The sequence below is a fragment of the Malus sylvestris genome, chromosome 5 (assembly GCF_916048215.2).
Source record: "Malus sylvestris chromosome 5, drMalSylv7.2, whole genome shotgun sequence".
NCBI classification, from domain to species: Eukaryota; Viridiplantae; Streptophyta; class Magnoliopsida; order Rosales; family Rosaceae; genus Malus; species Malus sylvestris.
In genome coordinates this window covers 12,902,368-12,915,970 of record NC_062264.1, presented here as the reverse complement: position 1 = coordinate 12,915,970, position 13,603 = coordinate 12,902,368, and the positions used below count along the sequence as shown (strand labels likewise).

The 13,603-nt window shown below is 37.6% G+C and overlaps 1 pseudogene; it reads right to left on the bottom strand.

Moving 5' to 3' along the window:
• Positions 1-7,325: 7,325 nt before the first annotated feature.
• Positions 7,326-11,163, bottom strand: LOC126624006 (glucan endo-1,3-beta-glucosidase 7-like; annotated as a pseudogene).
• Positions 11,164-13,603: the final 2,440 nt, after the last annotated feature.

Sequence of the window (13,603 nt, the reverse complement as noted above, 5' to 3'; positions counted from 1 at the left end):
GCGTTGCGGATGCTTGCGTATGGAGCATCTGCAGACCAAGTGGATGAGATAACGAGGATGGGGAAATCAACCATTCTTGAGGCCCTGATGAGGTTTTGCGGAGCAGTCGAATCTTTGTACACCGCAGAGTACCTCCGAAAACCTACTCGCAGGGACTTGCAAAGGCTTCTGAAGAAGGGCGAGATGCGAGGTTTTCTTGGGATGATAGGAAGCATCGATTGTATGCACTGGACGTGGAAAAACTGTCCAAGTTCATGACAAGGCGCATATGGGGATAGAAAATGATCAAAATCTATCATTTTGGAGGCAGTGGCATCTTTTGATACATGGATATGGCACGCCTTTTTCGGGGTTCCTGGGGCTCAAAATGATCTCAACGTCCTTGCCCAATCCCCAGTGTTCAACGACGTCCTGCAAGGAAAGGCACCAAAAGTCACATACGTCGTCAACGGACGTAGGTACGACGGGGCATACTACTTAGCTGATGGCATTTACCCACGGTGGGAAACATTTATCAAAACAGTGCCACGTCCGTGAAGTGCAAAGGAAAAACACTTTGCAAGCTGTCAAGAGGGGTGCAGGAAGGATGTGGAGCGTTGTTTTGGTATCCTTCAAGCTCGTTGGGCGATCGTCAGGGGTGCTGCCAGAATGTTCGATGTAGAGTCACTTCGATCCATCATGATGACGTGCGTCATTCTTCACAACATGATTGTGGAAGATGAGTTTGATTATGATGCGGTTGATGAATATGAGCCAGAGCCAGACACGATGAACAATTCAAGAACACGGATATATTGTGCACATGATGCCACCGAAGAACCCGTGCAATACGAGCCATTAGAAAGGGATGGACGTTACAATGAAAGGGTCATTCAACGATATACTGCACTTCAAAGGTCATCTATGCATAATGATCGGCAAATTGACTTGATCGAGCACCAGTGGGCATTGAAACAAGTTGAAGATACTTAAGTTTATTTAGTATGTTTGTTTGTATTTGGTGTGTTTATGTAATTTTATTTGGTGTGTTTTTTGTAGTGAGTTTGTTTGTATTCCGTATGTTTATGTAATTTTATTTGGTGTGAATTATTTGGTGTGTTTATGTAATTCCAATTGGTGAGTTTTTTAGTTTTATTTGGTGTGTTTTATAATTTCATTATACGTGAACAATTTGATGAATAAAACTTCTATTATTAGGATAAATATATTACGAAATTAAATACATGTACTCTCACTTTAAATAAAGTACTAACTTCAATAAAATGGAAACAACATAAATAATAAATTACAACCCAAAGTGATTGGAAAACTATGGGGTCCGATTACAAAAGTACCCTATTCCTCACCACTTAACCAATCTGTGGTGCTAGGATCATCTTGTCTTGTTGTGCTAGGACCATCTTGTCTTGATCTCACTTCTCTTGCACGCCTCCTTTGCACCACATCCGCTTTCTCCGACTGCCAAAAATATTTAGAATTTGGAGACATCCCTTCTAAACGCGTGTTCATAATGTCACGATCTCGTTGTGCAATTCTTTCTTCTCTAAGCAACTCCCTTTCTTGCCTAAGTAGCTCTCTTTCCCTCTGTTCAGCTTGAAATGCTTGTTGAATAGCTGCAGCTTTTACCTCATCTCTAGCCTTGTCAGCTTCATATTTCGCCAATTCCCGCGCCAACGTCAATTCACCTTGACGAGCAAGTTCTTGCATGTACTTTCCATGATCATTCTTGGAAGCACCCCCTTTCCTCTTTGAAGCCTTCTTACCTAGAGGCCTAATTGGATAACGGGTCAACCCCGACGCTTGTTCAGGAATGGGCGTTTCAGGCATTTCTTCTCCATCTTCTTCATCAACATGGGAGCCATGATCGGGTGTAGAGTGTGGATGGGTGCTGTGTACAAAGGTGTTGTGTAGAGGGATGCTGTTCATGCATACTTCTGGACCAACAGGCACAACTTTGAATTTAGGACAATCTTTAACAATATTCCAACATTCCCACCTGGTGAATGATTTGTTTCTTGATTTGATTTTGGCACCATACCATGCTTGTGCTTGAAGTTGTTACAAATAATAATATTGAGACTATTAGGTAACAAATAAATAATACAAATAAATAATAATAATGAAATTATTAGGTAACAAATAAATAATACAAACAAATAATAATAATGAAATTAGGTCACAAATAAATAATACAAATAAATAATAATAATGAAATTATTAGGTAACAAATAATAATACAAACAAATAATAATAATGAAATTAGGTCACAAATAAATAATGCAAACAAATAATAATAATAATGAAATTAGGTAACAAATAAATAATACAAACAAATAATCTTACCCCATCCGCATAATTTGCCCCACTTCGAACATTACTACTAGCTTGTGTCAAGGCATCTCTCCACGTACTAAAGGAATGGCAAAATATTTTCCAACGACTAGACATCGATTCTTTGGTTCTTTTCCCACTTATTTGCTCAAGAAATTTGGTATGAATTAAACTCCACATTTCTCGCAACTGCATCTCATTACCCGTAAGGGAATTATGAGTAACTTCAACCCAACTAGTGCACAACACAACATCTTCAAGAAGCGACCAATTTGTACCTGCATCAGTAGTCATTTTGTGGAAAAAAAAATTGGATTGAAACTTTGAGAGAAAGATAAGAATTTGATTGAAAGTGGTTGAGAAAATATGAAATTGTTGTGTAAGGTAGATGGAGAAGAAGTGGTATTTATAGAAAAGTAAAAACAATTTTTTACAATTTTTTTTTCAGATTTTTTACATTTTTTTCGGATTTTTTCCATTTTTTTAATTTTTTTTTCAAATAATTAATTTCTGCCGTTGGATTTAAAAAAATTTGAATTCCAACACTCCAGATTGTGCCACGTGTCACAACGGTAACTTTTCTTAATTTTAAAACTATTTTTTCTTTATTTATAAAGCATATTAATATCGACCGTTGATCTCAGATCGAACGGTTGATATTAAATAAGATTTTTTTTATTTTTTTTACCGTTGAGATCCAACGGTCCAAATGAAGGAGCCGTTGAGATCGAACGGACCGTGGGAAGCCACGTGGCTTCCCAACGGTAACTGTGACATTCTGAAAAGTCGTCTGCTTTTCTGAAAAGTTGTCGGGCGACGCGCCCCCACGTGCGCCTGACAGAAAAAAATAAAAAATGGGCTTGGAGCTCGGGCTCCGGGGCTGTCACAAATTGACAGGCCCCCTGCTCGGGCCTTCTCCACGAGCTCGGGCTCTTCATGGCTGGAGCAACTTGACAGGCCCTCAGGCCTTTTCTTCTCCCCTGTCCCCCGGCCTATTTACAAGGTTGGAACTGTTCTTAGTGTGGCTGCCAAGGGATGTACTGACGTTTTGGGTACTGCTTGAAAAACATTTACACAAATAATCGATCAGCAAAGCCCACAAAGATCATCATTCTCGCCCCAAAGACGTGTTAGAAACGTGCATTTAACCTACGTGTTGTGGCTCCTCACTCGCTCATGAGAAAGACAGAGTGTCAAACTCATGTGGAAAGCCCGGAATAGAGGTAGAAGGTAGCCTGGCAAATCCTAAGAGCAGTTCCACCAGGAGGTGGTTAGGCCGGCACTCAGCCAAAAAACAAGGCTAGCACTCAGCCAATCCTTTCCAGCCCGTGTTCTTGCCTAGCACCCAGCCCAAGCTGGTCTCCAGGCCAGTCCAAAATCGACAGATGAATGGACTGGCCCGTATGACGCCAACATTACATCAGCCATTTTTTTTTTCCTTCCTTTTTTCCGCGCCAGGTCGGGTCAAGGGGGAAGACCCTCCTCTCTTTCTTCTCCACCAAACGACTCCCCACGGGGCAAGACGACGCCAACCCTATCGTCGTCGACGACAAGCTCTGCAGAGCTGGCACCAAGAGTGAGTAAATACTACTAAACGACTGCTTGTTTATGCGTTTTGGGAAAATGGGTCAGGTCTGATTCGATTGTTTGTTTGTCCAGATTGAAAAAGATTGAATCTTTTTTGTTTTGCAGGAGTTGGGTGTGAGCTTGTTGATGACAGCAGAGGAGGAGGGGAAGAGTTGGAAGATGGGAGGGAAGTGCAAGGGTGCAGGGGTGTACAGCGGTGAAGTTGAGAAAGGAACTGCAGAGGTGCAGCGATGAAATTGAAAAACATTTTAATATTTTTTTTTATAAAGTCAGAAATTAAAAATAAAATCATTATTTTTTATTATTTTATAATAAAAAATTATAATATTTTAATAAAATGGACTAGGCTATTTTTTGTTAGGGGTGGAGATGCTTTGGTCTATTACTATACACTGGAGTCTATTACTGTTCACTTGAGTGGATAAATGCGCTAGGTGCTGGCACAAAGTCTTTAGGGGTGGACTTGCTATAATACGACACGACACGAAATTAACAGATATTCGGATCGATACGATAACGAATCGGGTCATTATCGGGTAACCCAATAAGCACCTGTTAAGATGAATGGTTGGTTCTGATATACACATGGGTAACACGATACACGATAAGAAAAATATTAATTTTATAACCCTAAAAAACTATAATAATTATATATATTAATTTAACAATTTTATACCCCTAAAAACTATAATAATTATATATATATGTATATATTAAATTAGATATTAAAAATTGGTGACCATTGGATCGGCTTAAATATGCATATCATTCAATTTCTTAAGTGTTATACGTACAAAATAAATAAATTTAAATATACTTAATAAATATATAAATATATATATATATACACACCATTGAACTTGATGGGATACGAATTCTACGAAACTAATTTCAACGATACAACCATCAAACTTGTTTGTATATACTTCGAGATCGCATACGCCAAAAATTGTAAAAAACAAACATTCAGAGATAACGGAATAAAACTTTTCGAATCTTATCAACGAAAAATCACGATTTAACGGCTATTTTAACTCCAATTTTGATGATTTTTTATAGCTACACTCTTTGACCCTATATGAATACAATTAATGAATTCGATCTTCAATTTAAAATATTTACACTAGTGGATACTACAAAATCTTATGTTATACTTAATGAAAGTATAAATAAACTCTAAGTGTTAGTGAATCTATAGTTTTGATGGGATACGCATTCTACGAATTTAATTTCAACGATCCAACCGTCAAACTTGTTTGTATATGCTTCAAGATCGCATATGCCAAAAATCACATAAAACAAACATTCAAAGATCAAGTAACGGGACAAAACTTTTCGATGGTTATCAATGAAAAATCATGATTTAACGGTTATTTTAACTCCGATTTTGATGATTTTTTATAGCTACTCTCCTTTACCCTATATGAATACAGTGATTTCATTCGATCTTCAATTTAAAATATTTACACCAGTGTTATACTTAATGAAAGTATAAATAAACTCTGTGTTAGTGAATCTATCATTTTGATAGGATATGCATTCTACGAATCTAATTTCAACGATCCAACCGTCAAACTTGTTTGTATATGCTTCAAGATCGCATATGCCAAAAATCACATAAAACAAACATTCAAAGATCAAGTAACGGGACAAAACTTTTTGACGGTTATCAACAAAAAATCATGATTTAACGGCTATTTTAACTCCGATTTTGATGATTTTTTATAACTACACTCTTTGACCTTATATGAATACAATGAATGAACTCGATGTTCAATTTAATATATTTACACTAGTGGATACCACAAAATCTTATGTTATACTCAATGAAAGTATGAATAAAAACTCTTTAAGTGTTAGTGAATTTATTGTTTTGATGGGATACGAATTCTACGAAACTAATTTCAACGATCCAACCGTCAACCATGTTTGTATATACTTCGAGATCGCATACGCCAAAAATTGCAAAAAACAAACATTCAGAGATTAAGTAACATGACAAAACTTTTCGACAGTTATCAATGAAAAATCACGATTTAAGGGTTATTTTAACTTCGATTTTGATGATTTTTTACAACTACACTTCTTGACCCTATATGAATACAATGAATGAATTCGATGTTCAATTTAAAATATTTACACTAGTGGGATACCACAAAATCTTATGTTATACTTAATGAAAGTATGAATAAACTCTTAAGTGTTAGTGAATCTATTGTTTTGATGGGATACGCATGGTTTGTATATATTTCGAGATCGCATACGCCAAAAATTGCAAAAAACAAACATTCAGAGATTAAGTAACGGAATAAAACTTTTCGACGGTTATCAACGAAAAATCACGATTTAACGGTTATTTTAACTCAGATTTTGATGATTTTTTTACAGCTACACTCCTTAATCCTATATGAATACAATGAATGAATTCGATCTTCAATTTAAAATATTTACACTAGTGGATACCACAAAATCTTATGTTATACTTAATGAAAATATAAATAAACTTTAAGTGTTAGTGAATCTATCGTTTTGATGGGATACGCATTCTACGAAACTAATTTCAACGATCCAACCATCAAACTCGTTTGTATATGCTTCAAGATCGCATATGCCAAAAATCACAAAAAACAAACATTCAAAGATCAAGTAACGGGACAAAACTTTTCGACGGTTATCAACGAAAAATCACGATTTAACATTTATTTTAACTCTGATTTTGATGATTTTTTACAGCTACACTCCTTGACCCTATATGAATACAATGAATGAATTCGATGTTCAATTTAAAATATTTACACTAGTGGATACCACAAAATCTTATATCATGCAAGCATTGAGTTCCATTGACAATGTTTAAACTTTTAAGAAATGCTTCACAACCTTGAAAATAAAAACTCTTTCATTTTGCATATCCTTGCACATTTAATATTTTGTAATAGACTAGTAGTGTATGGATGTTTGTTTATTAGGCTGTTATTTTCGAGTGTAGATGTAGTAGTACTTAAACAACAAATGTGTTTTAATGTTTTGAATTAATATTTATGTGGCAATGTGTGGCATGTGCAAATTTAAGAATTTTTTTTTTCTTAACGGGTGTGATCCTGTTAAGGACCCGTTAAGATAACATGTGTGATACGACACGACCCGTTAAGATAACAAGTGTTACACGAAAACGACACAAATACGACAGACATGACCAGTTTGTCAGGCCTAGTAGAAGGAGATAAACAACTACCTCCACTACGGGAGAAGGAGCGAGGGACAAGGTAGTGGTACTTGCTTCTCAAGCATTAAAGCTTTATAAAAGGGGAAAGGAGTCAAAGAACAAGGTATGCAAATGAAACCCTTTGACTAGAGAATAACAATTCATCTGACTAACTTGAGTGTCAGAGTACTATTTGCAGGTACAACAACCCCCTCCCCTCTCTTTTAAATGAAGAAGCTTTGGGACGCTTCTCGATTAGGGATTCACCAAATGTGCGGATTACAGACAACAAATTTGTGGAGATATTTCTTCGTGTAAGAAATTTCGTTCTAACAATATCCCAAACAAAACTAGGAACCTTTACAATTAAAGGCCTACATGTATAAATTAAAAACAACAAAAAAGTACACCAATACCTTATTCCTTATATCCAATTGATTTCTAACCCTAACGAATCCGTTATTTGATATAATATTAACCTTCCCTGCTTCCACAGGTAGTCCTGTACTTCCACCAGGGTAACTGCAACCATTATAACCTGCAATCAATTGATAAATCTAATTAGAAAGAGTTCCAAAACAAATCAAGCAGACATGTAATGCTGGTTTATTATATGTTCCAGTTTTACACCGGTCTAAACTGAGCGAAAAGAAAAATGCCACAGATTTTTAGTGCAATCATTCACAAAAGGTGTATTATTAACTATGGAAAGTACCCTTTTGTGTAATGTGCGTCCTCATCATGGTAAACCTGGGCCATTTCGATATGTGCTCGTGTTAAAGAAAACTTATTGGGATTTGAGGATGTGAGCGTTGCTGTTTGTGAGAAATTACAATTCAAAGGAACTGTGACAACAATATGATAATATAGATTCATGGCATAGGCAGCGTGCGATGCAACAGTGTTTGGATCAAAACAGGCGCCTCCTGGTTGGATTGCGCTGCAATCAATACCATGGCCGCAAGCATAGTCAAGATTTGCCTGCAATTGAGCAATAAAAACGTCGGATTTGGGCACACACCACTGTGCTGAAGTAGGCTTGGGTGATGGAGACACTGTTGGTGTTGATGGAGTCTGAAGGGTAGAAATTCAAGGGTTATAATTAATCATGCCGATGGTAAAGAATAAAATAATAGGCGTTATAAGGTTTGGCCAGATAAAGGACATGTTATGTTCTCATACGTATTGAACCATCCATATAACGAATTATCTAGATTCGCAGTCAACAATATAACATGTCAAAATGGTGCGGTATGAGAACATTTCGCTGGAAGGTTTTTAAATGCGTCATCTGGCTACTCTTTGTGAGACCAACGTCATATGTCGCAGTTAGATCAGGCTTGAACAGACCGAAGTATTGCTCAGAGGCTGGACCAGGTTTCAAATCCTCATCATAGAGCGCGAAGATATACGTCTCCACAGATTGTCCAGGCATTAACGGAGTCCCAACCATGGATCTAAGATGTGCAATCAAATTTCCATTATATGCCCTTGCATTCTCCACACTAGGTCCAATTTCGTTGTCATCTCCATGGTATGGCCATCCAGTCTCAGCAATCAAAATGTCAATGTCTTTGAATCCAACTGCATTCAAGGCTGACCGCACGGCATCAACCTAAAGACAGTAAAATTTGTCATTTATATTAATGCATCAATCAACGACTTCAAAAACGTAAGGGTTAAACTATTGGAACTCTCTAATTACTTAACTAGCCATTATCAAATTGTCATTGCAAGAAAAGAAAACAGTGCACATAGTTAAACAAATTATGCATTTACTGTGTTGCAGATTGACTAATGATACCAAAAGGATAAATGCTTCAAAACCCAATTTCATTTTCCAATTTTCTTTCCAATTCTTTCACATGGGTAGGACCTTATGATATCGCGAGAAATTGATAAAAGAATTAGGTCTTATAACATCATCAACTGCAAAAGATTCGAATGTGTGCTATCTCGCGGATCTGCAAAAAAACCCAATGCTGCTAAAGTTTCACTAACATTTCCTCCTAAAGTAAGAGATAAGAGGTTTATACTTTATATGGTGGTCCCAAATTAAATTTTAGGTTCTATGAAACAACAAAATACATTGTACTAAATTCAATGACAATAGAAATCATGGTTATATGGCCTCATCTAAAATTATAGTGACGGCCACTAGCTAGCCTGTGACCTTGTCACCATGCATCAAATTGCATATAGAAGGTCACATCAGGTAAGTTTCAGTGTTCCCATCATTTCATTGATAATGCAAAGGGCAATAATTCATACAAGAATAATATGTATGGCACTAATTAAATGACCGTTGAAATTAAGGTTTCCCAAAACCAACTTTTCGGGCTCGTTTGAAAGTAAAAATAACTGAAAGAGCTTATGGTGAAATCGATTTTAGGTTTCAAAAGCACTTCAAGTGCTTTTTGAAAGAAGCACAAGATATTTACTTCTTACAAAAAGCACTTGAGGATCCACTTGGATTTTTACTGATGATTGGTTTTAAAAGAATCTTCATCAAAAGTGCCTTCAGTTATTTTAAAATTTCCAAACAAGCCCTTCATTGATAGAAACAGCTAAAGTTTACTATCTTGCTATCTATTAAGCTATGTATTCAAATAAAAGACCTAATGGTTAAAGATATAGTAATATTTTCTTTCATCTTCCTTTTCAACTAATCCTCACACCCTAATTTTCTCTAATCTAGCGTAACTCTAAACACATGCAGGGTGCATATTTGCCTTCAAGTAACTACAAAAGCAAGGAGATAGAGAATGCAATTAAGGATTTGGTTGGAAGTGCAATTAAAATGGCCACAATCGGCCCCTGTAGTTCTAGATAATAAAAGCACTTTTCTAAAACTTTCTATTGATTTAGCTTCTAACAAAAGTGCTTATGTGTTTGTTTTACCAAAAAAATCCATTAGATCTAAACTCTTGTGTCAATGTTGTGGACTCATGGATTAAAGATCAACGTATGAGTTGTCGTATGATGCAACGACCAATCGTATAGGATCGCACTGACGGTTGACCTAGAAGTCAATTTTCAACTGGGCCTAGACCCGTTTTAATAAAAAAGCCTAAACCCGGTCCACTAAAGTGTTAAACTCGCTCACCTAAGCATCGAACAAGTTCATGTACTTGATCCCATTCCCCGAGTTGACTCTTCTCGCGTTAGGCTGGAACAAGCAAAACGCCAGTGTTTCGGGCCTCGGGTCGCTCTGGTACGCGAAAAACGGGTACGGGTTAACCGTAAACGACGATCCATTGTCCCTTTAGAAGGAGAGAAGTCCTTTGAGGATGTCCTGGAATCCCAGGTTGAACAGACCCACAGAAGGCGGGTCGGACTGGACCAAAACGGCCATGGAGTGCACCGTGGAGACCCGGACCTTGCCATCGAGAGACGCAGCGGTGAGGGCAGATTGGACATTTCGCATGGCAAGGAGGAGCTGGGAGATGAGGCCCTGGTCGTTGGATAGGAGGACCTCATTGCCGACATTGATGAGGTCGATTTTACTGGCGGGGTAGAAGGGGAGGACGTTGGAGTTCACCCACTGCCCCGTTGCGTTGGGATCGGAGGTGAGGGCCGGGATGTCACCGTTGGCGGCGTCGATGACGATGGTGATGCAGGAGCCAGCGAGGGCCTTGATGATGGCCGGGTCGACGCTGTAGAGATGGACGCGCTTGATGGAGGTGGACTGGAGGAGCTTTGCGGTGTTGGAGGGCGGCGAGAGGTTGTTAGCGACCTGGTAGTTGACGCCGATAAAGGATTGTGAGTCTGCAATGAAAATGACTGTTTAAGTGGGGATTTTGACGACATAGAAGGGGAGTTAAGTAACTGAAACTTTGGTGGAATAGATCAATCAGCAGTGCTATTATTTAAAATACGATTTTCTTTTTTCCTTTTTTTTTAAGTGCAACTACTTCTGTTTATTTTCCGAGAAAGTTTTGGGATTGAAGGGGAGTGAGTGATAACGTACCTGCAGAACGAAAAATAGTGAATAAGATGGAGAGGATGATGATGGGGAAGTGTGAAAGCGACGATGCCATTGATGATGATGGTGATGGTGTGTTGTGTCGATAAAATCGATACTATTAAGAAGCTCTCTGCTGCTTTGTGCAGGGTGCGGAAGATGATGCAAGAATATACACGGAAGGAAGCATCAGACTTCAGACCCAAAAAAAAACAAGATGAATTGGGAGATTGTCGATCGAAATGCTTTCGTGGGATGGGACCCACCTGTCCCTCTCATTGACCAGAAATTTTTACTAGGCATAATACTTGGGTACTCACAGGGATAGAAGCGTATCCAAATCATGATCAAATGACATGAATCAATAAAAATTTAACACATATAATTTTTTCTTTCAAAAAAAAACTAGACCCGTTCATGCTTAGAAGCCCAAAGATTAACGGCGTCTTCTCCCAATAATGTAGGACTCCAATCGTCCTTCTCCCTCTCTCTCTCTCTCTCTCTCAGACCAACATCCACCCAGAGTGGTGATGGCGAACTTGTAAGAATCCTTATTGAACTTAACTAGTTGTGATAAAGATGAGTTAACATGTTTTAATTATAAATCAGTATGAGTTTTGTATACATGTAAAACCATTCCTTATAATTGAGGAGTTACATCCATAGTGTTTCAAACTAAAGCATGTACTTGATCCCACTCATCCATAACTCATCCATGATTGGAACTGAAAGCAATTGGGTCTGTAACCAACTCCCATGATAGATGGAAGTTGTGTAAACCTTGCTTTATATATTGGATTCCCTGCTCATAGAGAAAAACACTCTTCGTTTTTTAGACTATCACCATAAGAGTATATTGGTCTCCCAGTAAGTAGAAGAATCTTCTTGAATCAATACCATGTTTACTGCAGGTTAGAAATTGAGATGTAATTGTCAAAATGGTGTTCTAGGATTTCCTGTTAGTCTAAAGTATATATGTTAATACATTCCAACATTTGGTATCAGTGCCATCTAACAGGCCCTAAATCCTATATGATTTCACTGCAGTAAATTGTTATGTTTGGCTTGTTTTATTTAATAGCCATTTTTGAGTTTCTTTTACTTTAAAACCTAATGAAGGTACTGTGATGTTAAAACTACTGCAATGTCCATATTCTTTCTCAAAAGAAAGAATGTATGAGCAGGCAAAAGTTCTAAATCGCAAATAAAGTGTCTTTGCTCAGTCACCATTCTTGTCCAAAGACTTGAATTAGATGCATGAAAATATTTCTTTCGCAATGGCAATTTATACCTCTTGCTCAAGGGTGTGGTATAAACATGCATTGGTCATTTACTAATAATTATTAATGTCTACTGCAGTGAATACACCTGCTATGAGTTTGTCCTCCATTGAACCACTAAATGAAGGCAATTACAAAAAATGGAAGTAAGACATCGAGATAGTTCTGAGCTTAATGGACCTTGATTTGGCACTAAGGGATGATGAACCTGCACCTTTCACTGATACTTCCACCGCTGCACAAAGACTAAAGCATGAGAAGTAAGAGAAAGCCAATAGGATGTCACTTATGGTCATGAAGAGGACCATGAGTGAGATTGTGAGAGGAGGCATCACTGCTTGTGAGAAAGCAAAGGACTTCATGGAAGTTGTTAGGGCAAAGTTTAGGGAGTCAAAAAAGGCTGAGATAGGGAACTTAATGACCACACTTACATATCTCTAGTTTAATGGAGACAAGAGTGTCAAGGAGCACATTTTCAAACTAGTTAAGGCTGCTACAAAACTCAAGGACTTGGAGGTGCCTATGGATGATGCTTTTGTGGTGCATATGACACTCACTTCACTACCATCTAACTTTGATCAACTGAAGATCTCCTATACTACATAAAAGGAGAAATGGACCTTGGATGAACTCATATCCATTTGTGCTCAGCAGGAAGAAATGATGAAGATGTATGAGACTATCAACCATATCAACTTTGTTCAAAGTGGCAAGGTTAAGGAACATGCGTACCAATCTGGTAAGACCTCTAAGCAGTTGTCCTCTTATGGTAATGTTATAATTGCCTCCTCCTCTAGGGGACCTGATATACTTAGGGATAATTTGGACAATGTCAAATGTATTTTTGCAAAAGATATGGGCATTTGAAGAGGGATTGTGATAAACACAAGAATTGGAAAATTAAGAAAGGTATTTCTTTTGTAGAATTCTTTGTTTGCTTTGAAACTAATCTTGTTGAAGTCCCTCCAAATTCTTGGTGGTTTGACACTGGGTGTTCAGTGCATATCACCAATTCCTTGCAGGGATTCGCAAGAGGAGTCACAACAACAAAAAAAGAGGTCCTTCAAGTCTATGTGAGCAATGGAAATAAAGTGGCAGTGGAAGCGGAAGCTATAGGCACTCTATGTACCTTCGTTAAGAAGGAATTTAATTTCCGCATCTAAACTTGTAAAATCTAGTTATGCTTTCATTAGTGACGATGAAAGCATTAGAATTTTCTTGAAAAATAATCTAAAC